The sequence below is a fragment of the Oncorhynchus nerka genome, linkage group LG15 (genome assembly GCF_034236695.1).
Source record: "Oncorhynchus nerka isolate Pitt River linkage group LG15, Oner_Uvic_2.0, whole genome shotgun sequence".
NCBI lineage: Eukaryota > Metazoa > Chordata > Actinopteri > Salmoniformes > Salmonidae > Oncorhynchus > Oncorhynchus nerka.
This window is the reverse complement of record NC_088410.1, coordinates 48,904,501-48,928,456: the sequence shown is the minus strand read 5'-3', so window position 1 is coordinate 48,928,456 and position 23,956 is coordinate 48,904,501. Positions and strand designations below refer to the sequence as shown.

The window sequence follows — 23,956 nt, the reverse complement described above, 5'->3', positions numbered from 1 at the left end:
GCTCATCTGCGTGAACGTGCCTCAGGCAGGCTGCAAGGAGGCACGAGGACTGCAGATGTGGCCAGGGCAATAAATTGCAATGTCCGTACTGTGAGATGCCTAAGACAGTGCTACAGGGAGACAGGACAAACAGCTGATCGTCCTCGCAGTGGCAGACCACATGTAACAACACCTGCACAGGATCAGTACATCCCAACATCACACCTGTGGGACAGGTACAGGATGGCAACAACAACTGCCCGAGTTACACCAGGAATGCACAATCCCTCCATCAGTGCTCAGACTGTCCTCAATAGGCTGAGAGAGGCTGGACTGAGTGCTTGTAGGCCTGTTGTAAGGCAGGTCCTCACCAGACATCACCGGCAACAATGTCGCCTATGGGCACAAACCCACCGTTGCTGGACCAGACAGGACTGGTCGGTGGTGATGGCCAGTTTCGCGTTTATCGTCAAAGGAATGAGCGTTACACCGAGGCCTGTACTCTGGAGCGGGATCGATTATGGAGGTGGAGTGTCCGTCATGGAGTGGTGTGTCACAGCATCATCGGACTGAGCTTGTTGTCATTGCAGGCAATCTCAACGCTGTGCATTACAGGGAAGACATCCTCCTCCCTCATGTGGTACCCTTCCTGCAGGCCCATCCTGACATGACCCTCCAGCATGACAATGCCACCATTCATACTGCTCATTCTGTGCGTGATTTCCTGCAAGACAGGAATGTCAGTGTTCTGCCATGGCCAGCGAAGAGCCCGGATCTCAATCCCATTGAGCACGTCTGGGACCTGTTGTATCGGAGGGTTAGGGCTAGGACCATTCACCCCAGAACTTGCAGGTGTCTTGGTGGAAGAGTGGGGTAACATCACACAGCAAGTACTGGCAAATCTGGTGCAGTCCATGAGGAGGAGATGCACTGCAGTACTTAATGCAGCTGGTGGCCACAACAGATACTGACTGTTACTTTTGATTTTGACCCCCCTTTGCTCAGGGACACATTATTCAATTTCTGTTAGTCAAATGTCTGTGGAACTTGTTCAGTTTATGTCTCAGTTGTTGAATCTTGTTATGTTCATACAAATATTTACACATTTTAAGTTTGCTGAAAATTAACGCTGTTGATAGAGAGAGGACGTTTCTTTTTTTGCTGAGTTGAATTGCTAAGTTTTCTATCAAAGTTCAAATTTGCAAGATCGCTCAACACATCCCTATATATATATATATATATATATATATATATATATATATATATATATACACCAAGCACATTGATTTCATCATCCGCCCATTTAATCGGGGGACCACAAGGCAATTGAAAGTTTGATTTAAAGTTTTAAAGTTTAAAGTTTTTTCTTTTAGAGACCCTATCCATAATATAGTATATTTATCATAGTTGGGGTTTAGTCCGGAGAAACTGGATAAATGATCCAGGTCCTCAATGAGGCCCTTCAATGTTGAAGATTAAGAGAAAACATGAATGACGGCTTACCTTGATAAATAAATGTTTAGCCCCTTATGTTATCATTGCATTTTTAAAGCTAACAGTTCAATGGCCATAATGCATAGGTATGGTGACAGAGGACAATCTTGTTTTACTCCTCTTGACAATTCAGTTCTCAGAGAATGAACTGTTATTTATTATTTTACATAAAGGATTGTTGTACATGAGGTATACCCATCTAATGGGAGATTCTCGAAAGAAAACAATTCCAGGCACTTATAAACAGATTCTAGATGTACTGTATCAAAGGCTTTCTCAAAATCTGCTATAAATATTATACCTGGTTTCCCTGCATTCTCAAATTTTGTAGTAGTTGTCTAAAATTGTCTCCAATACATCTTCCTTTTAAGAATCCCATCTGATCGTGATGAGTAATGTCCGGTACGATCTTTTTTATTATTTGAGCAATACATTTTTCCAATATTTTTTTTCTTTGTATGGCTCCTGCTTCAGTAGGAGAGAAATTAGCCCCTCTTTTTGTGTGTCCAACAGTTTGCAATTTATATATGAGTAATTAAAAGAAGAGGGAGAAGGATATCACAAAACCCATCGTCAATTGAGGAACTTTGTTTATGAGATAAGGATTCATTTTGGTAGCGTTTCTATAGTGAAGGTTTAGGATTTTTTTTGCCAATTTGCTCTGTTTTTTTTAGATAAATGAAACTCGATCATTCCTGAATAAGTTCCTCAAACTCCTTGTTTTGTGTCTAGATGATTCAGTGCTTCTGTATTACATGTATCTACACCATTCATGTTTAATGTTAGATTTTCTTTTTCTGTTGTAATTCTTTTCTCTGTTGACCGATACCGTTTTTGTTTCTATGATGAAAATTGAATTGAATGGCTTCTACAGGCTGATGTGGGTCCGCTGAACCTGTAGTATGCAAGAAAAAGTCTTATGAATTTAGTTTGTGTTAAGAAAGTAGTGTCAGTCAATAAACCCTGGTAAAATGTCCAATATACCCATCCTTGTGGAAAGTCTGTCATAGCTATATGGAGGGATATACGTTGATCATTGATCACATTTGATCGTCAAGCAATACCATTTTCACTTTTGGCACCATAGAAAAAGATCCCAGAAAATAATCAATCCGACCTGCTTGATTATGCCTCTACCAAGTATATCTTATGAGATCTGGGTTTTTAAGCCTCCAAATATCCGTCAATTCTAACGTGTCCATAATATTTGTAATCTCTTTGAGCGCCAGAGGTTGATAGTTGGTAGTAGGGTAACATGGGGTAAGACAAACCTCCCTAAGATCAGTGTCCAATTGCTGACATAAAAAAGCTTAGTTTGGAAATACCAATTGTAGCTGGATGATGGCCATGCTTAGGGTAACAAACTATAAAGGAAAATAAATGGCTACAGTTAACAGATTTGTAGTTATTTAATCAAATGTATTTTTTTAGGAAAGGGGCATTTTGCCCAGATTACCGGGGTAAGGTTAATCCCACCCCAGTTAAATTTGAGCATAGCTCGTGAGCCCACCTCTGACACTGCTCGCACCGTTTCCAGTCCCCGCCGGTAACAGAGAAGAGCTTGTAACAGAACAAGCATTCTGCTTCCCCTTCTTTTAGGGTGTTTGTTGTGGTTTTGGAACCTGGAACAACCTTTTTCAGTGGCGTCACAGCTTTCTTCAGTATCACAGGTTTCTTTCTCCCTTTGCTTTCTTCCTTCTCTCTTATTTGTTTGCCTTGTTCTCCAGAAACCTCTTGTGGGGTGAGGCTATTAGGACTGTAGCCGACAGCCTTTCTTTTCCTAGGTCTCATGTCCTGTATCCTTGGCCTAGGGGACAACTCCAAGATGACCTCTGCCGCAGTTTGTTGTTGTAGAACTGGTACTTTAAACAAAATCAAACAAACAAACTAACAAATAAACAACAACAAGAACTCATGCATATTGGTTTAATAAACAAGTATTTGTAATCACTCTATATGCTACTATATATTTAAAATAAATGCTGATGTTTTTTCTTACCAACATTCGGAGCAAGGTCACTGGAGACCTGTGGGTGCTGGGCAGGCTGTGGGATGGAGGTTGTGGCGGAGGTTGATGTTGTTGGCAGAGGTTGTGGCGGAGGTTGTGGCAGGGGGTAGAGGTCATGGTGGGGGTGAAGCCAACAGCTCGAGCCAGACTGGTTGCTTGTGGGATACGGATGGATACTTCTGGGTGCCGCTTCATAAAACTGTAAAACCAGGCTATGCCTGCCAACCGCCTTTCTTTATTGAATGTGTTGTAGATTCCAAACAACACATTCAAAGGTATGTTTTCGGACATCCCAAGATGTAGTCCGAAAAGGGCTCGTCCATTTTGCGATATGACACACCAGATCACATTTGAAAGAGACATTGGAGACTGGTAACCCACCCAAATGGCTGTGGCCTGGGGTTTTGGGTTGCTTGTCTCAGTTTTGGGTGGCACATTTAAAGCATGGGCAGCTGCCTTAATGTCCTGCCCATTTCGTTGTCAAATAGACTGACTTTTCTGCCATCTTCAAATATCAACATTCTATCATTAAGAGGTTGGGGAAGGACAGAGGAGTTGATCCTGATTCGAATACCCTCACAGCTATCCTCCAATTACAACAATAATCCAAATATTGGAACTCTATCACTAAGCAACTGTTTTTGTTTGTCCAGACGAAACTAGTCTGTCAAAAGTTGCTAGCTCACATCTAAATGCTCAAACTAAATACATACTGCAATTCCAACCCAAAAACCTTTTGGATTTTGGGATTTTTTCAATCCCAACCTGAATCCCTGTTTTCTAAATTGTTTTGTGCGCCCCTTGTGTGCACTTCTGGTAATACTGTATACCCCAATATGGTACAGAAATGGTATGACGGTATGAAAATCTGGATACCACCCAACCCTAGCTCCAACTGGCTCTAAGTAAACCTCCAGTTGTCCTCCAATTTTCCTCCCACAGAAACATCCACCTCTCACCATACACATGAATCCACTAACGGGATCGATATGACAACAGCCAGTGAAAGTGCAGGGCACCAAATTCAAAACAACAGAAGTCCCATAATTAAAATTCCTCAAACATATAAGTATTTGACACCATTTTAAAGATACACTTCCTGTTAATCAAATCAAATCAAATGTATTTGTCACATACACATGGTTAGCAGATGTTAATGCGAGTGTAGCGAAATACTTGTGCTTCTAGTTCCGACAATGCAGTAATAACCAACGTGTAATCTAAGCTAACAATTCCAAAACTACTACGTTATACACACAAGTGTAAAGGGATATGAATGAGTGATGGTACAGAACGGCATAGGCAAGATGCAGTAGATGGTATCGAGTACAGTATACACATATGAGATGAGTAATGTAGGGTATGTAAACAAAGTGGCATAGTTTAAAGTGGCTAGTGATACATGTATTACATAAAGATGCAGTAGATGATAGAGTACAGTATATACATATACATATGAGATGGATAATGTAGGGTATGTAAACATTATATTAAGTAGCATTGTTTAAAGTGGCTAGTGATATATTTTACATCAATTTCCATCAATTCCCACACTCAATGTTAGTAGTGGCTGTTTAACAGTCTGATGGCCTTGAGATAGAAGCTGTTTTTCAGTCTCTCGGTCCCAGCTTTGATGCACATGTACTGACCTCGCCTTCTGGATGAATCAGGGGTGAACAGGCAGTGGCTCGGGTGGTTGTTGTCCTTGATGATCTTTATGGCCTTCCTGTGACATCGGGTGGTGTAGGTGTCCTGGAGGGCAGGTAGTTTGCCCCCGGTGATGCGATGTGCAGACCTCACTACCCTCTGGAGAGCCTTACGGTTGTGGGCAGAGCAGTTGCCGTACCAGGCGGTGATACAGCCCGACAGGATGCTCTCGATTGTGCATCTGTAGAAGTTTGTGAGTATTTTTGGTGACAAGCCAAATTTCTTCAGCCTCCTGAGGTTGAAGAGGCGCTGCTGCGCCTTCTTCACAATGCTGTCTGTGTGGGTGGACCAATTCAGTTTGTGTGTGATGTGTACGCCGAGGAACTTAAAACTTACTACCCTCTCCACTACTGTCCCATCGATGTGGATAGGGGGGTGCTCCCTCTGCTGTTTCCTGAAGTCCACAATCATCTCCTTAGTTTTGTTGACGTTGAGTGTGAGGTTATTTTCCTGACACCACACTCCAAGGGCCCTCACCTCCTCCATGTAGGCCGTCTCGTCGTTGTTGGTAATCAAGCCTACCACTGTAGTGTCTTGTCCAGATGGGTTAGGGCAGTGTGCAGTGTGGTTGAGATTGCATCGTCTGTGGACCTATTTGGGCAGTAAGCAAATTGGAGTGGGTCTAGGGTGTCAGGTAGGGTGGAGGTGATATGGTCCTTGACTAGTCTCTCAAAGCACTTCATGATGACGGAAGTGAGTGCTACGGGGCGGTAGTCGTTTAGCTCAGTTACCTTAGCTTTCTTGGGAACAGGAACAATGGTGGCCCTCTTGAAGCATGTGGGAACAGCAGACTGGGATAAGGATTGATTGAATATGTCCGTAAATACACCAGCCAGCTGGTCTGCGCATGCTCTGAGGGCGCGGCTGGGGATGCCGTCTGGGCCTGCAGCCTTGTGAGGGTTAACACGTTTAAATGCTTTACTCACGTTGGCTGCAGTGAAGGAGAGTCCGCATGTTTTGGTTGCGGGCCGTGTCAGTGGCACTGTATTGTCTTCAAAGCGGGCAAAAAAAGTGATTTAGTCTGCCTGGGACCAAGACATCCTGGTCCGTGACGGGGCTGGTTTTCTTTTTGTAATCCGTGATTGACTGTAGACCCTGCCACATACCTCTTGTTTCTGAGCCGTTGAATTGCGACTCTACTTTGTCTCCATACTGACGCTTAGCTTGTTTGATTGCTTTGCGGAGGGAACAAGTTACACCGTTTGTATTCGGTCATGTTTCCGGTCACATTGCCCTGATTAAAAGCAGTGGTTCGCGCTTTCAGTTTCACGCGAATGCTGCCATCAATCTACGGTTTCTGGTTTGGGAATGTTTTAATCGTTGCTATGGGGAACGACATCTTCAATGCACGTTCTAATGAACTCGCACACCGAATCAGCGTATTCGTCAATGTTGTTGTTTGACGCAATGCGGAACATATCCCAGTCCATGTGATGGAAGCAGTCTTGGAGCGTGGAATCAGATTGGTCGGACCAGCGTTGAACAGATCTCAGCGCGGGAGCTTCTTGTTTTAGCTTCTGTCTGTAGGCAGAGAGCAACAAAATGGAGTCGTGGTCAGCTTTTCCGAAAGGAGGGCGGGGGAGGGCCTTATATGCATCGCGGAAGTTAGAATAGCAATGATCCAAGGTTTTACCAGCCCTGGTTGCGCAATCGATATGATACAATTTAGGGAGTCTTGTTTTCAGATTAGCCTTGTTAAAATCCCCAGCTACAATGAATGCAGCCTCAGGATATGTGGTTTCCAGTTTGCAAAGAGTCAAGTAAAGTTAGTTCAGAGCCATCGATGTGTCTGCTTGGGGGGGTATATACGGCTGTGATTATAATCGAAGAGAATTCCCTTGGTAGATAATGCGGTCGACATTTGATTGTGAGGAATTCTAAATCAGGTGAACAGAAGGACTTGATTTCCTGTATGTTGTTGTGACCACACCACGTCTCGTTAACCATAAGGCATACGCCCCCGCTCCTCTTACATTTACATTTACATTTAAGTCATTTAGCAGACGCTCTTATCCATTCTTACCATAAAGACGTTTGTTTCTGTTGGCGCGATGCGTGGAGAAACCAGCGGGCTGCACCGATTCCGTTAGCGTCTCTCGAGTGAGCCATGTTTCCGTGAAGCAAAGAAAGTTACAGTCTCTGATGTCCCTCTGGAATGCCACCCTTGCTCAGATTTCATCAACCTTGTTGTCAAGAGACTGGACATTGGCGAGAAGTATGCTAGGGAGTGGTGTCAGTGTCCAATTTCAAATAGGCTTTACGGCGAAAGCACCACAAACGATTATGTTAGGTCAGAGCTAAGTCACAGAAAAACACAGCCATTTTTCCAGCCAAAGAGAGGAGTCACAAAAATCAGAAATAGAGATAGAATTAATCACTAACCTTTGATGATCTTTATCAGATAACACTCATAGGACTTCATGTTACACAATACATGTATGTTTTGTTCGATAAGGTTCATATTTATATAAATAAACATCCGGTGATTTTGAAGAGAGCCACATCAATTTACAGAAATACTCATTAAAATTTTGATGAAAATACAACTGTTATACATGGAACTTTAGATACACTTCTCCTTTAACCTGTTGAGTGTAAGGGGGCAGTATTTTGATGTTTGGATGAAAAACGTACCCAAATGAAACTGCCTATTTCTCAGGCCCAGAATCTAGAATATGCATATAATTGTCAGATTAGGATAGATAACACTCTAATGTTTCCAAAACTGTCAAAATATTGTCTGTGAGTATAACAGAACTGATATTGCAGGCGAACCCCTGAGGAAAATCCAACCCGGAAGTGCTATTTTTCCTGAAAGCTCTGTTCCATTGCCTGCCTTCGCTCCATTTAAAGGGATATCAACCAGATTCATTTTCCTATGGCTTCCACATGTTGTGAACAGTCTTTTGACATAGTTTCAGGCTTTTATTTTGAAAAATGAGCAAGACAGATCACATTGCGTCATTGTATGGCTGGGTGCCAGCAGCGTTTTGCGTGCGCAACAGCTTGGAGCCGACATTTTCTCTCTCTCTCCTATTGAAGAAGGTACAGTCCGGTTGAAATATTATTGATTATATATTGTAAAAACAACCTGAGGATTAATTATAAAAAACGTTTGACACGTTTCTACGAACTTTACGGATACTATTTGGAATTTTCGTCTGCCCGGTCGGGACCGCTCGAGCCTGTGGATTTCTGAACATAACACGCCAACCAAATGGAGGTATTTTGGATAAAAAAATAATCTTTATGGAACAAAAGGAACATTTATTGTGTAACTGGGAGTCTTGTGAGTGCAAACATCCGAAGATCATCAAAGGTAAGCGATTCATTTTATTGCTTTTCTGACTTTCGTGACCAATCTACTTGGCTGCTAGCTGTTTGTAATGTTTTGTCTGCTGAGAGAGATACATTTCCTTACATAAACGCTTGGTATGCTTTCGCCGAAAAGCTTTTTTGAAATCTGACATGCCAGGAAGATTAACAACAAGCTAAGCTGTGTTCTGCTATATTGCACTTGTGATTTCATGGTAATTAAATATTTTTTGTAATTTAATTTGAATTTGGCGCTCTGCAATTCAGTAGATGTTGACGAAAATTATCCCGCTAATGGGATGAGTGCATCAAGAAGTTAAAGTTAAGTTTACAATTCGCTCATTCATCCCCCTCCTCTCCCCTGTAACTATTCCCCAGGTCGTTGCTGCAAATGAGAATGTGTTCTCAGTCAACTTACCTGGTAAAATAAAGGATACATTTAAAAAAGAAAGAAAAAAATGCAACCGCTGTCAGATTTCAAAAAACGTTTATGGAAAAAGCAAACCATGCAATAATCTGAGTACGGCGCTCAGCCCAAACAAGCCAAAAAGATACCCGCCATATTGTGCAGTCAACAGAAGTCAGAAATAACATTATAAATATTCACTTACCTTTGATGATCTTCATCAGAATGTACTCCCAGGAATCCCAGTTCCACAATAAAAATGTTTGTTTTGTTCGATAATGTCCATCATTTATGTCCAAATAGCACCTTTTGTTAGCGCGTTTGGTAAACAAATCCAAACTCACAAAGCGTGTTCACTAGGAGCAGACGAAAAGTCTAAAAGTTCCGTTACAGTCCGTAGAAACATGTCAAACAAAGTATAGAATCAATCTTTAGGATGTTTTTAAGAGTTTGGGACCCATCCCATGAAAAGAGCACAAAGTGGCATTTACAGAACAAAACCAGGTTAGCAGCCACAAGTGTTTTGCTTATGTTGTCGAATATAATTATATATTTTTTTATCCGCATACATTAATTCCTTTCCACAATCCACATTTAGGCACACAGATATGATTTATTTTATATTACAGCTTGTGAATCCTTCCTGTTTTGTTCATTACCCTACCCTAGCAACAACAACTGTGGGATGCATACACGTACACAACCCACCCACACATATACATCTACACCTCTTCCCGTGTACCATACGCACACACACACACACACACACACACACACACACACACACACACACACACACACACAGGTCAGTTGTTCAACAGTTGTCCCATCCCCTAGCCCAGCTAAAGAATAGATTTTATTTGTGAATGCTTTTACCGTTGTGGCTGTTTTGAGAAGTGTACCAACATTTTGCAGGGATGGGAAGATTTGTCTAGTCCTGGCTGATGGAACTCGGCCCCTCTCCCCAACACACACACTGGTCCCCCATAGAGACACTTCTTCCCCGGCACCTCTGTGCACCTCTGTGCAATCAGACCATTATTATTATGCTGTGCCACCAGGGCCACAGTATTCTGCCACCTCTCTGATTATCCAAGTGCGACCCTCCCCCAATGGGTTGCTGCAGCCAGTGTTGCCAGCACTGCCATGACCTGGGTGGGGGTACTCCACCAGAATTCCCACCGGCTAGGTACGAGGTCATCAAGGTTCTCTTAGCAGCTTTAAGAATTTCCTTGTATATTATGCTCACCCATACGGGGGCTTTGGTTTAGATTGGACCAACCCTGTCATACAGGCTCAGAGTCATGAGGGGGTGGTGCTGCTTTAGTGGGGCTCTGACTGGATTCATCTTTCTTTCTTGGCTATGTAGGCTACTTGCAGTAAGCCTATCAAACGGGTAAAGATGTCTCAGTAGTGGGTGGGTGTGGGTGTAATTATTTAGGTATGGAAATATATAATATTAGAATATAATTCCAATGTTGGGTGAATAGGTTTATTAGAATGGACATTTTACACTCTGACAGCATGTCTGCTTCCATGCAAAGACAGATCTAAAGAAATATGTATTTCGTATATTTCAGAAGAACAGAATAGCATACTCTCAAGTAGTTCTTATGTTAGGCCCTGATCTGGCTATACCATATGGCTGTGGGCTACATCTAGTTCCTTTAGCAGACAAGAATTGCTTAGAATTATGTGGCATTATTTGATATTATTTTATAGTATGAAGAATACAATTTAACATATCGTAATAAATTTGAAAGGATATTTTCTCCAAATGATTTCTGAGGGAGTGCGCACATGCAGCTCATCTGTGTTGAGCGGTTAACAAAAAAACAGGTCCTCCTATATGCTTAATAACTTTTGTTGTGATACAAACTATGGGCTATATGTTTTCATTTTTAGCACATTCTAAGGCTGCAACTCTGATGATGATTTGAAGTCCCATGAAAGGCACGTGCTCTGCTTAGTTTTTTTGCACAGGCTGCACACCCTTCATCAGTCTCCCATTCACAATTTGACAAGCACTTGGTAATGGCTTGAATTTCCCGGCAGCATCTCCCTTGTGTGGCCATAATGCCCCCTTAAAAACGACATGCCTTTTGTGGCCAGTGGCTGTTGTGCCCTTGGACTGAAAGTAATAATTATGATTCCCCTCGTCGGGCTGTATGCGCCGAAGCACCACTCACTCACATGGCTCTCTCAGATATCTACATTCTTGAAAACCTGCTCAGGACCTCAAACTGGGGCGAAGGTTCACCTTTGAACAGGACAATGACCCTGAAGCACACAGCCAAGAGAACACAGAAGTGGCTTCGAGACAAGTCTCTGAATGTGTTGAGTGGCCCAGCCAGATCCCGGACTTGAACCCGACTCCCCAAATACTGTTGTTCTGAGCTTGTACCCAAGAAGACTCAAGACAGTAATCGCTGCCATAGGTGCTTCAACAGAGTACTGAGTAAAGGGTCTGAATATTTTTGTAAATGTGATATTTAAGTTTGAATTTGTTTATACATTTGCAAACATTTTTAAAAACCTGTTTTTGCTTCGTCATTATGGAACACAGTGTCCACCATAATTCTTAAATGAAAGACGTTTGGAACCACCAAGACTTTTCCAAGAGCTTGCCGCCCGGCCGATCTGAGCAATCGGGGGAGAAGGTCAGGGAGGTGACCAAGAACCCGATGATCACTCTGACAGAGCTCCAGAGTTCCTCTGTGGAGATGGGAGAACTTTTCAGAAGGACAACTATCTCAGTGGCACTCCACCAATCAGGACTTTATGGTAGAGGGGCCAGACAAATCAAATCAAATCAAATTCAGACAGAAGCCACTCCTCAGTAAAAGGCACATGACAGCCCGCTTAGTGTTTGCCAAAATGCACCTAAAGACTGTCAGACCATTATAAACAAGATTCTCTGGTCTGATGAACCCAAAATTGAACTTTTTGGCCTGAATGCCAAGCGTCACGTCTGGAGGAAACCTGGCACCATCCCGAAGGTGAAGCATGGTGGTGGCAGAATCATGCCATTATCACTCTGGGGTGTTTTTCAGCTGCCGGGATTGAGAGACTAGTCAGGATGGAGGCATCGAGAGATCATTCATGAAAACCTGCTCCAGAGCTCTCAGGACCTCAGACTGGGGCGAAGGTCCACCTTACAACACAGCAACTACCCTAAGCACACAGCCAAGACAACGCAAGGGTGGCTTCGGGACAAGTCTATGTGTGTCTTTGAGTGTCCCTGCCAGAGCCCGGACTTAAACCTGATCGAACATCACTGGAGAGACCTGAAAATAGCTGTGCTTCAACGCTCCCCATCCAACCTGACAGAGCTTGAGATGATCTGCAGAGAGGAATGTGAGAAACTTCCCGAATACAATTGTGCCAATCTTGTAGGACCATACCCAAGAAGAATTCAGGCGGTAAAGGTTCTTCAACACAGTACTGAGTAAAGGGTCTGAATATTTATGTAAATGTATATTTTTAATTAAAATATATATATATATATAATATATAAAATAAATAATATATAATATTTGTATTATTATTATTTTCTTTTTTTCTCTTTTTAATAAATTAGCAAACATTTCTAAAAAACTATTTTTGCTTTGTCATTATGGGATATTGTGTGTAGCTTGATGAGAAAAAAGTGATTCAATATGTTTTAAATTAAGGTTGTAAGCTAACAAAATGTGGAAAAAGTCAAGAAGGTCTAAATACTTTCCGAAGGCACTGTGTATACAGTACTAGGCAAAAGTTTGGACACACCTACTCATTCAAGGGTTTTTCTTTATTTTTTAAAATCATTTTCTACATTGTAGAATAATATTGACGACATCAAAACTATGAAATAACATATATGGAATCATGTAGTAACCAAAAAAAGTGTTAAACAAATCTAAATATATTTTATATTTGAGATTCTTCATAGTCACCCTTTGCCTTGATGAAAGCTTTGCACACTCTTGGCATTCTCTGAACCAGCTTCACCTGGAATGATTTTCCAACAGTCTTGAAGGAGTTCCCACATATGCTGAGCACTTGTTGGATGCTTTTCCTTCACGCTGCGGTCCAACTCATCCCAAACCATCTCAATTGGGTTGAGGTCGGGTGATTGTGGAGGCCAGGTCATCTGATGCAGCACTCCATCACTCTCCTTCTTGGTCAAATAGCCCTAATACAGCCTGGAGGTGTGTTGGGTCATTGTCCCGTTGAAAAACAAATGATTGTTCCGCTAAGCCCAAACCAAGTGGGATGGCGTATCGCTGCAGAACGCTGTTGTAGCCATGCTGCTTAAGGGTGCCTTGAATTCTAAATAAATCACTGACAGTGTCACCAGCAAAGCACCACCACACCATCACACCTACCCATCCAGGCGGCTTCACGGTGGGAACCACACATGCATAGATAATCCATTCACCTACTCTGCATCTCACAAAGACACGGTGTTTGGAACCAAAAATATCCATTTTGGACTCATGTCCATTGCTCATCTTTTTTTGGCCCAAGCAACTCTCTTCTTCCTATTGGTGTCCTTTAGTAGTGGTTTCTTTGCAGCAATTCGGCCATGAAGGCCTGATTAACACAGTATCCTCTGAACAGTTGATGTTGAGATGTGTCTGTTACTTGAACTCTGTTACTTGAACGCATTTATTTGGGCTGCAATTTCTGAGGCTGGTAACTCTAATGAACTTATCCTCTGCAGCAGAAGTAACTCTGCCAGTTTCATCATGGCTCTTGATGGTTTTTGTGACTGCACTTGAAGAAACTTTCAAAGTTGTTGAAATTTTCCGCATTGACTGACCTTCATGTCTTACAGTAATGATGTACTGTCATTTCGCTTTGCTTATTTGAGCTGTTCCTGACATAATATGGACTTGGTATTTTACCAAATAGGGCTATCTTCTATATACCACCCCTACCTTGTCACAACACAACTGATTGGCTCAAATGCATTAAGAAGGAAAGAAATTCCACAATTTGAACTTTTAACAAGGCACACCTATTCATTAAAATGCATTCCAGGTGACTACCTCATGAAGCTAATTGAGAGAATGCCAAGAGTGTTGTCACGTTCTGACCTTTAATTCCTTTGTTTTGTCGTTATTTAGTATGGTCAGGGCGTGAGTTGGGGTGGGCAGTCTATGTTTGTTTTTCTATGATTTTGGGATTTTTATGTTTCGGCCTAGTATGGTTCTCAATCAGAGGCAGGTGTCGTTAGTTGTCTCTGATTGAGAATCATACTTAGGTAGCCTGGGTTTCACTGTTTATTTGTGGGTGTTTGTTTCCGTGTCGGTGTTTGTCACCACACGGTACTGTTTCGGTTTGTTCACGGTTATTGCTTTTGTATTCATAGTGTTCAGTTTATGTTTTTTAAATAAACAACCATGGACACTTACCACGCCGCATCTTGGTCCGATCCTTGCTACACCTCTTCAGAGGAAGAGTAAGAAATCAGCCATTACAGAAACACCCACCAACCAAGGACCAATCGGCGTGGTAACAGACAGCAGCAGCAGCAGCGGCCAGCATCACAAGACACCTGGACATGGGAGGAGATTTTGAACGGAGAAGGACCCTGGGCACAGGCTGGGGAATATCGCCGCCCCAAAGCAGAGCTGAGCGGCGGCGAAATGAGGAGGCAGCAAGGCAGCGCGACAGGTACGAGAGACAGCCATCCCCCCCCCAAAATGGGGGGGGGCACACGAGGAGTGTGGCTAAGCCAGGTAGCAGACCTGAGCTCACTCCTCGTGCTTATTATAAGCAGCGCGTTACTGGTCAGGCACCGTGTTATGCAGTTAAGTGCACGGTGTCGCCAGTACGTGGCAGCCCCCCGAAAGTGTCAAGCGAGTGTGAGCATCCAGCCAGGGCGCATGGTGCCTGCTCAGCGTGTTTGGTCGCCGGTACGCCGTTTCGGTCCAGGGTATCCTGCGCCGGCTCTGCGTGCTGTGTCTCCCGGGGCGCTGGGAGGGTGCAGTGCGTCCTATGCCTGCGCTCTGCTCGTGCCGGGCAAATGTGGGAGTGGAGCCTAAGGGAGAGGTGCGCGTAATAGGCACTAGATCTCCAGTGCTTACCCACAGCAGGTTCAACCTGTGCCTGCACTCTGGAGGGTCCGGGCCAGAATAGTTATCCAGCCTGGGGGAGTGGTGCCAAGACTGCGCACCAGAGCTCCAGTGCTCCCCCACAGCCCAGTCCTTCAGGTGCCTCCTCCTAACACCAAGCCTCCTAGAGGTCTCCCCAGCCTGGTGGGTCCTGTGGCAGCCCCACGCACCAGGCGGTCTCTCTGTCTCCTCCCTACAGGTGCTCCCGTCTGTCCAGAGCTGCTAGAGTCTCCCGTCTGTCCAGAGCTGCTAGAGCCTTCCTCAACTCCAGCGCTGCTAGTCTCCCGTCTGTCCAGAGCCGCCAGTCTATCATGATCCGCCAGAGCCGCCTGTCTGTCATGATCCGCCAGAGCCGCCTGTCTGTCATGAGCCGCCAGTCTGTCATGATCCGCCAGAGCCGCCAGTCTGTCATGAGCCGCCAGAGCCGCCAGTCTGTCATGAGCCGCCAGAGCCGCCAGTCTGTCATGAGCCGCCAGAGCCGCCAGTCACCCCCACAACATGATGCTGCCACCCCCGTGCTTCATGGTTGTGATGGTGTTCTTCGGCTTGCAAGCATCCCCATTTTTCCTCCAAACATAACGATGGTCATTAAGGCCAAACAGTTTTTTTTGTTTCATCAGACCAGAGGACATTTCTTCAAAAAGTACGATCTTTGTACCAATGTGCAGTTACAAACCGTAGTCTGGCTTTTTTATGGCGGTTTTGGAGCAGTGGCTTCTTCCTTGCTGAGCGGCCTTTCATGTCGATATAGGACTCGTTTTACTGTGGATATAGATACTGTTGCACCTGTTTCTTCCAGCATCTTAACAAGGTCCTTTTCTGTTCTGGGATTGATTTGCACTTTTCGCACCAAAGTACGTTCATCTCTAAGAGACAGAAGGCTTCTCCTTCCTAAGCGGTATGACGGCTGCGTGGTCCCATGGTGTTTATACTTGCGTGCTATTGTTTGAGCGTGGTACCTTCAGGCATTTGGAAATTGCTTCCAAGGGTAATTTTCTGGAATTTTACAAGCTGTTTAAAGGCAAAGACAACTTAGTGTATGTAAACTTCTGACCCACTGGAATTGTAATTCAGTGAATTTAAAGTGAAATAATCTGTCTGTAAACAATTGTTGGAAAAAAGACTTGTGTCATGCACAAAGTAGATGTCCAAACCGACTTGCCAAAACTATAGTTTGTTAGCCAGACATTTGTGGAGTGGTTTTAATGACTACAACCTAAGTGTATGTAAACTTCTGACTTCAACTGTATGCAAAAACAAATTATTTTAAAACATTCCCTGACTTGAACAGTATAGCATATTTTTGTTTATATCTTCATCAGATGTTGTATTATATAATTTAATTTTCTCATTTTTAAAGACAATCCTAGACATGGATAGTGAAGGGTGTTACTTTATTCATTCCTTTTATGGGAACGTTCTATTCTTTAAAACAGCAGTTTTGGTGTCCAGGAACATTTGGTAATATACAGTTTATCGACTACGAGAGCTACTATTGACCATACATCACCCTGGCTCCCTGACACATTTACGGTCTGACCGTGTTTATGTTTTCCTTTCGGTCATTAACACAGGCACATAAGTGGTTTTCTAGAGTCCTTTGCCCTCTCCACAGTAGGAATACTATGATTTACTATGAAAACAGCCTGTACTGCAATGACTCACGACACCATGTTTGGAGAAGCTGGGAGGTCGGCTGCGTCAGCAGGAGTTGCCAAAACATATGTTTCATCATTATGTGCAATGTATTTTTTGGGCTAATGTGCTAATGTGAAAAGCTTTAGCCTCTGTAGATATAAAGTAGACCCTACACAGACTTTTTTTTGTCAAGTCTGCTGTTCAATATTGTGCGTCATAACCTATGTAACTCCAATCCTCTTTCAAATGTTCTAGTTATAAGAATTTTAGCTTTCTCTTTCTACGTGATGAGATGTCTTAATTGAGCTTTTTTCCATTCTCTCTCTCTCGTGCGCGTGACCTCTATCTCTCTTTCCCTCCCTCCTCTTTCTCTCATCCCCTGGGGCCCTATCTCGTTCTGCTGTGCAGTTGCTAATATCCCTCTTGTCCCTATCTGTCTTGCCTCTCCTCTGTCTCTGTCAGTCTTATGTCGGTGATGAGGCCACAGTGAGCAGAAGTGTTCTGCATGGCCAGATTGAGGTGCCCTAAAGGCACTTATAAACCGGGTGGTTCGAGCTCTGAATGCTGATTGACTGATAGGCATGGTATATCAGGCCGTATACCAAAGGTATGACAAAACATGTATCTTTACTGTTCTAATTACATTGGTAATCAGTTAATAATAGCAATAAGGCACCTCACAGGTTTGGGCTGAGGGCTGTGTCGAGGCGTTGTGTCATGTCCGCGCTGCGTCGTGCCTAAGAACAGCCCTTAGCTGTGGTATATTGGCTGTATACCACACCTTTGCCCTTATTGCTTAAATAGACCACTGTCAACATCAGGGGAGTGGAAAGAGCTGTTGCTTTTTGTCCTCAACCATGACGAACCCCATTACTCGCTCTTACTTTCAACCTTTCTTTCACTCTCAACCTTACTCTCTCTTACTCTCTTCCTATATATACATCTCACTCTCTCTTACTCTTCATTTTTGTCGTTCTTACTTGCAACCTTTCTCTCTCTCACCGTCAGTTATTCTCAGTTAATATCTTAACTTAATTGCCACACACAGGTTGAACAGTTGTAAGTGCTATGTACTAACACGAATATGTCTACATTGAAATTCCACTGTATCCACGTATGTAATTGCTTTGTAAATAAAACCGTTTTCAAGCCACTTATTGAAAAGTGGGTCTGAAACTTACGGGAAAAAGTGACAATTGTTATATTATATTTACAGTTACATAATATGTCAAATCAAGGCAGGAAAACGCATGACTGAAAACACATTGGAGGTACTTTGTCGGGAGGATAGCACTACATCACATTTTTATGTTAGGTCATTCAATATTCTTGAGCTGCAAGGTGAGAGCATGTTCAAGTTGTTACGCAGTGAGGTTCTGGCTACAGTCCAAACACTTAAAAGACACACCCTATCCCCTCAGCCCTCAAATTAAGTGGACACTTTTAATGATGTATCATGACGTCTGATGAGTATACACTTGCAGGACAAGGGGCAAGGGAGGAAGGAATGATTTTTTAAATGGGCCGGAAATGCAGCACTTACTCATCCCCACCGGTAGCTTGTGGATGCTTTATATGCGCTATAGTCAATTATGATTGCATGTCTACTTATATTAACTACATAATTATTAATATATGCCTACTGTATAATAGCTAGCAAATGAATTAGCTAACTAATGTTAGCCTGCCTACCTGGATCTTCTGAAAAAGAAACATGTTTAATTCATACAATTTCCAAAAGATAACCAAACAAAAACCTATTTACGAGACGTGTTTGTGCCGTCATGTGCATTCGTAGCACAATTTTTAACTTATTTGCATTCGTTTTTTCTTACACTTGTATGTTGACTTCTCCATTGATGTTGTTTTTAATTTTTGGCTGACTTTTCTTCGCGGGAATACAATCGTCGCGAATTGAATTATGGTTAGTTTCAGACCACGGATTGAACATAAATGTACACTCGCAAACTCGACTAAAAACAGGGGCTGAGGGGCTTACGTTGCAAACTTCCCTTGCTTGGCTATTCATTTGGACGGCCCTTCAAGATGGTGACGGGGATTCCCCCAAGGTCATAAGGTGAGGGTAAGTGAACCGCAGCCTCTATTTCTTTCAGACAGTAATTACATGAATCCAAACCCTTTTTCACTATGTTTGTTTATTTATTTTTTCTTACCAAGGAAACCTGGACACAGGTTTTGAATGAAAACAGTGCTTAGAAACACATAGGGTCCGATTCAGACTTATGAAATATATTCCTTTTTTAATCGTTTTGATTTAAGCGCTTGTAGGGTTACACATTTGAGGGAATAATCAGAGGTGGAAACTTTCCGTGGGAATTAACAGGAATATATGGGAATTAATGGGAATATATGGGAATTAACAGAAATATATGCAAATTAATATTAATACCATTTAAATGTATATGTTTTTTGCATTGGATATATTTACCATATCATATGGAGACAGAAACATAAACCTTTTACCTTATCATAATTAGACATAATTGCAAATTATTAAATCCTTCCAATAGAAAAAAACAAAAAACTATTTAGTTAGAATTGAACTTTAAATAAATGAGTTGACTCTTCACATGGGATAATTTCACTGAACAACAAAATAAATGGAATATTGAATGATCCCCAATGATCCATCACAACTCCCAAAAACGTTTTCAACCTACATCTGTAAAATGATAGTCTAGAAACTAAAACTTTGGTTGTCTTCCTCTCAGGCTTCCATGTCTTCTCCCTGGACCTCCTCAATGTCCACCTCTTGAACATCAGACTCTGAGGCCTCATCTTCACTGTCACTTTCCAACCATGTTGAGGATGACTCGTTGTCAGGCTCAAAAAAGCCTCAAATTTGCCAAACAATGACCAGTTGCACTCTGAGGCGGCTGATGTTGGTGGGATTTGGAGGATGACGGAGGCAACCGGGGAAAGAGCTTCAGAGCCACAAAGTCCCTTCCACCAGGTGGCTGATGAGATATGTTGGCACGACTGCCGTATAGCATCTCATCCCAAATCCCTTGCTTAGAAGTGTACTTCGGCCAGACTGCTAAGAACCTTGCCCTCATTCAGGCCAAGGTGGCGAGACACGGTAGTGCACCAGACAGGATGCTCTTGCCAGCATACTTGGGGTCCAACATGTATGCTGCGGCGTGTATGTGCTTCATGCTTTTTGATGTATTTCAGAACTGCAGTTTCCTCTACTTGAGGCAACAGTGAAGTGGGCAGGGCAGTACAGATTTCTTCTCGAACATCTGTAAGCAGAGTCCGAACATCAGACAGGATGGCATTGTCTCCCTCAATCCGTGCAATGGCTACTGCTATAGGTTTCAGGAGTTTCAGGCTGCTTACCACTCTCTCCCAAAATACATCATCCAGGAGGATCCTCTTGATGGGGCTGTCCATATCGGCAGACTGTGATATGGCCATTTCTTGGAGAGACTCCTTCCCCTCCACAAGACTGTCAAACATGATGACAACACCACCCCAATGGGTGTTGCTGGGAATTCTTCTCACTTTGCTTGGTGAGGTAGATTGGTGCTGTAACTTGATGAACCTTCACATACCTAACCATTTCCTTGGCTCTCTTGTAGAGTGTATCCATTGTTTTCAGTGCCATGATATCCTTGAGGAGCAGATTCAATGCATGAGCAGCACGGGCAATGGGTGTGATGTGAGGGTAGGACTCCTCCACTTTAGACCAAGCAGCCTTCATGTTTGCAGCATTGTCTGTCACCAGTGCAAATACCTTCTGTGGCCCAAGGTCATTGACGTCTTCCTTCAGCTCATCTGCAATGTAGAGACCGGTGTGTCTGTTGTCCCTTGTGTCTGTGCTCTTGTAGAATACTGGTTGAGGGGTAGAGATGATGTAGTTAATTATTCCTTGCCCACGAACATTCGACCACCCATCAGATGATTGCAATACAGTCTGCTTTCTCTATGATTTGCTTGACCTTCACTTGAACTCTGTTGAACTCTGCATCCAGCAAATGAGTAGATAAAGTATGTCTGGTTGGAGGGGTGTTTGCTGGGCAAAGAACATTCAGAAATCTCTTCCAATACACATTGCCTGTGAGCATCAGACGTGAACCAGTTGCATACACAGCTTGAGCAAGACATTCATCAGAATTTATTTGACTACGTTCCTCTATTGAGTAAAAAAGTAGAGGGCCTTTTGTCAGATGTTGCTTGGTGTGAGTGTTGAGGGAACTTGATGCACATGGCCAGATGATTCTGCATCTTTGTTGCATTCTTCACATGTGATTTGACACAGTATTTGCAAATGTACACTGCTCTTCCTTCTACATTAGCTACAGTTGAAATGTCTTCACACATCAGATTGTGCCCGTGGCATTTTCCTGTAAAGATTAGAAAAAAATTGTAAAACAAAAATCAAATACAATTGTGTAAAAAATCAAATAAAAGTACAGATAAATAGTTAAGCAGTTAGATAAACAACTCCTTTGTAAGATAAATGTTTTAAAACGAAACATGTATGGAAACAGGTGAATAAACACTCCTCAGTTAGCAGGCTCAAACAAGCTAAAACCTACATGGTAGCAAAAACTATCTAGCAGAAATTAACAAGTTAGAAATTATTTAAACACACTTTGCTTTAGGCTACTATTTACTAGTTAACAAAAAATCATGTATGTCATAAAATATATTCACTCAACCCAGTATTGTAATCAAAACTTGCCAGAAAGCATGTATAGTCCTTGGCTCAGACAGTGTAGTAGTGTGGGCTCAACAGCTTCTCATTACTGTGCAAGATCTTGAGAATCAGCTGTACATGTGATGGAAGAGTGCACTGCACATGTGATGGAAGAATGCACTGTGCATGCAGAGGGTTGCAATTCCATTGAATTGGGAATAGTTTAACCAAAATATGCCACAAGACCTAGAATTGCCTTATGTGTAGCCCACAAAAAAGTTTAACTTTTTTGATGAATTTAAGCAAAATTCCCCAAATTCCCAGGCTTAACGTCCCATGGAAGATTTCCCCAAAATTCTGGAAATTTACCCAGAAAGTTGCCAACCCTTTGCAACCCTAAGCGCTGGTTGGTATTCAGACTTACCTTATGCAGGCCTGTGATGTGCTCTGCAGGTATGGTTCCCTTGCGCACACTGAATACATTTCATTCAACCGCTGAAACCCCTCCCAGTTGCTGGCCATCAGATTTTCTTGTGGAATTTAATTTGCTAGGGTTTTCAGTAAATGTGTCTAAAGCCATCCCTTCAAATACGGTGTCCCTTTAATACTGTATATAGTATCAAAAGAATGGGTTGAGAATATTAGGGCTCAATGAAAGAAATCCATATATGCATATTCGTCTCCGTTTCAGCAGCAATTGGTAGACTTAAAAATACTCTGATCTTGGAGATTATTTAGGTTTCGAAAATATTTATGAATAATAAATCAAATAAAAAGGTTTGGAGAGTCTTTATGCACAAAATATATTGATGAAACAAAAATACAGTGATTTGATTCATCCTGAATGTTACCATATTCAATTGTTCAATCCATGACATATTGGAACGTGAGAAAAGTGTACCATAGGGGATGAACAATAGTCCTATAAATCTACCCTAATAATCCTCACTAATCATGGAATGGAATGACAACGGTCCAGTCGTCTTGAACCATGCGCTAGGCTCCAGGTTTAAGCGGCTATGTGTGCTCTGCATTCCATAATGATTCAAAGAGGCTACATACATGTACTGTATGTCTCACATTATTGATAGAGGAAAGAAAGGTAAAACGAAATCGAATGATGCAAAATGTAGAAGCTAGAAATTGAAGAAAATGAACACTAAAATGACAGTTATGAATGTATGTGAGTATTACTGACGGTGGCTACCAATAATGGATACTATTTAACATGATACAAATTGTAAAAAATAAATAAATAAGAAAAGTGAAGCACAGCTATTTATAGCCTACTGGAAAAAGGGCCAAAATACATGTTGATATGATTTTCAGTTTGCTTCCATATGACTGGTTTCACATTTGTATCCAGCGATCATAAGGAAAAATCATCTACAACTATTTCTATTTGTATTTACAATCTGCTTCTCCAAACGGATTACTCATTTGCCTAGCTCTTATTCGTTTTTAAATTACAGTGCATGGAGAATGATGTTATTTCTATCAGGGGGAAAAAAATGTGTTTTTCCACTTGGAACCGACAGGTGCTCGACCTTATTCATGGTTTCCTCGCGTGTAAAGGTTGTGGAATTATGAGGGAATTAAGTCAAGGTCAGAATATGTGTATCTGAAGACACACCTCTGTCACACCTCCATTTATGTGATCTCCACCCCAAATTTATAGCTGGCTGGTCCATGCTTAAGTTCAAGGTCCTGTAGAAGGACAGAGAAAGAAGGGGTTAGGGAGATAACAGTAGGGACAGGACGACTCCAGGAATAGCTTGTTGGCTTCAACTCTGTCCCACTCTCACTCTCACACACACACACACTCCCATCCTTATCTATTGTAGTCCATTTTACTGCTTGTTTATTGTTATTTGTTTATTAAATATATTAGGATAGCTATATATTAAGGTAAAGGTGTCATTATGCTAAACTGAATTGGGATATATTACCAGGCAAAAGTTTGGGCACACCTACTCATTCCAGGGTTTTTCTTTATTTCCTACATTGTAGAATAATAGTGAAGACATCAAAACTATGGAATAACACATATGAAATCATGCAGTAACCAAAAAAAGTGTTAAACAAATCTAAATATATGTTAGATTTTAGATTCTTCAAAGTAGCCACCCTTTACCACGATGACAGCTTTGCACACTCTTGGCATTCTCTGAACCAGCTTCATGATGTAGTCTCCTGGAATACATTTCAAATAACAGGTGTGCCTTGTTAAAAGTTAATTTGTGGAATTTCTTTCCTTCTTAATGCGTTGAGCCAATTAGTTATGTTGTGACAAGGTAGGGGGGTATAGAGACATTCGGCCTATTTGGTAAAATACCAAGTCCATATTATGGCAAGAACACCTCACATAAGCAAAGAGAAAGACATGAAGGTCAGTTAATCCAGAAAATTTCAAGAACTTTGAAAGTTTCTTCAAGTGCAGTTGCAAAAACCATCAAGCGCTATGACGAAACTGGCTCTCATGAGGACCGCCCACAGGAACGTAACTTTTGACAGTTACTGTATATTGGTACTTTGTGTATATTAGCATTTCACACTTCTGTACAACATAAATGTGACAGTATGCCCGAGTTTACGTGTGCTTCTAGGTCATTCTAAGTAAGTGCTTTTCATACAACTCTGCTCTG

At 42.2% G+C, this 23,956-nt stretch overlaps 1 protein-coding gene across 1 annotated transcript in view; it reads left to right on the top strand.

Moving 5' to 3' along the window:
• Window positions 1-23,956, top strand: part of LOC115142840 (eyes absent homolog 2) — a 69,921-nt gene that overhangs the window by 19,792 nt on the left and 26,173 nt on the right. The window lies entirely within an intron of this gene.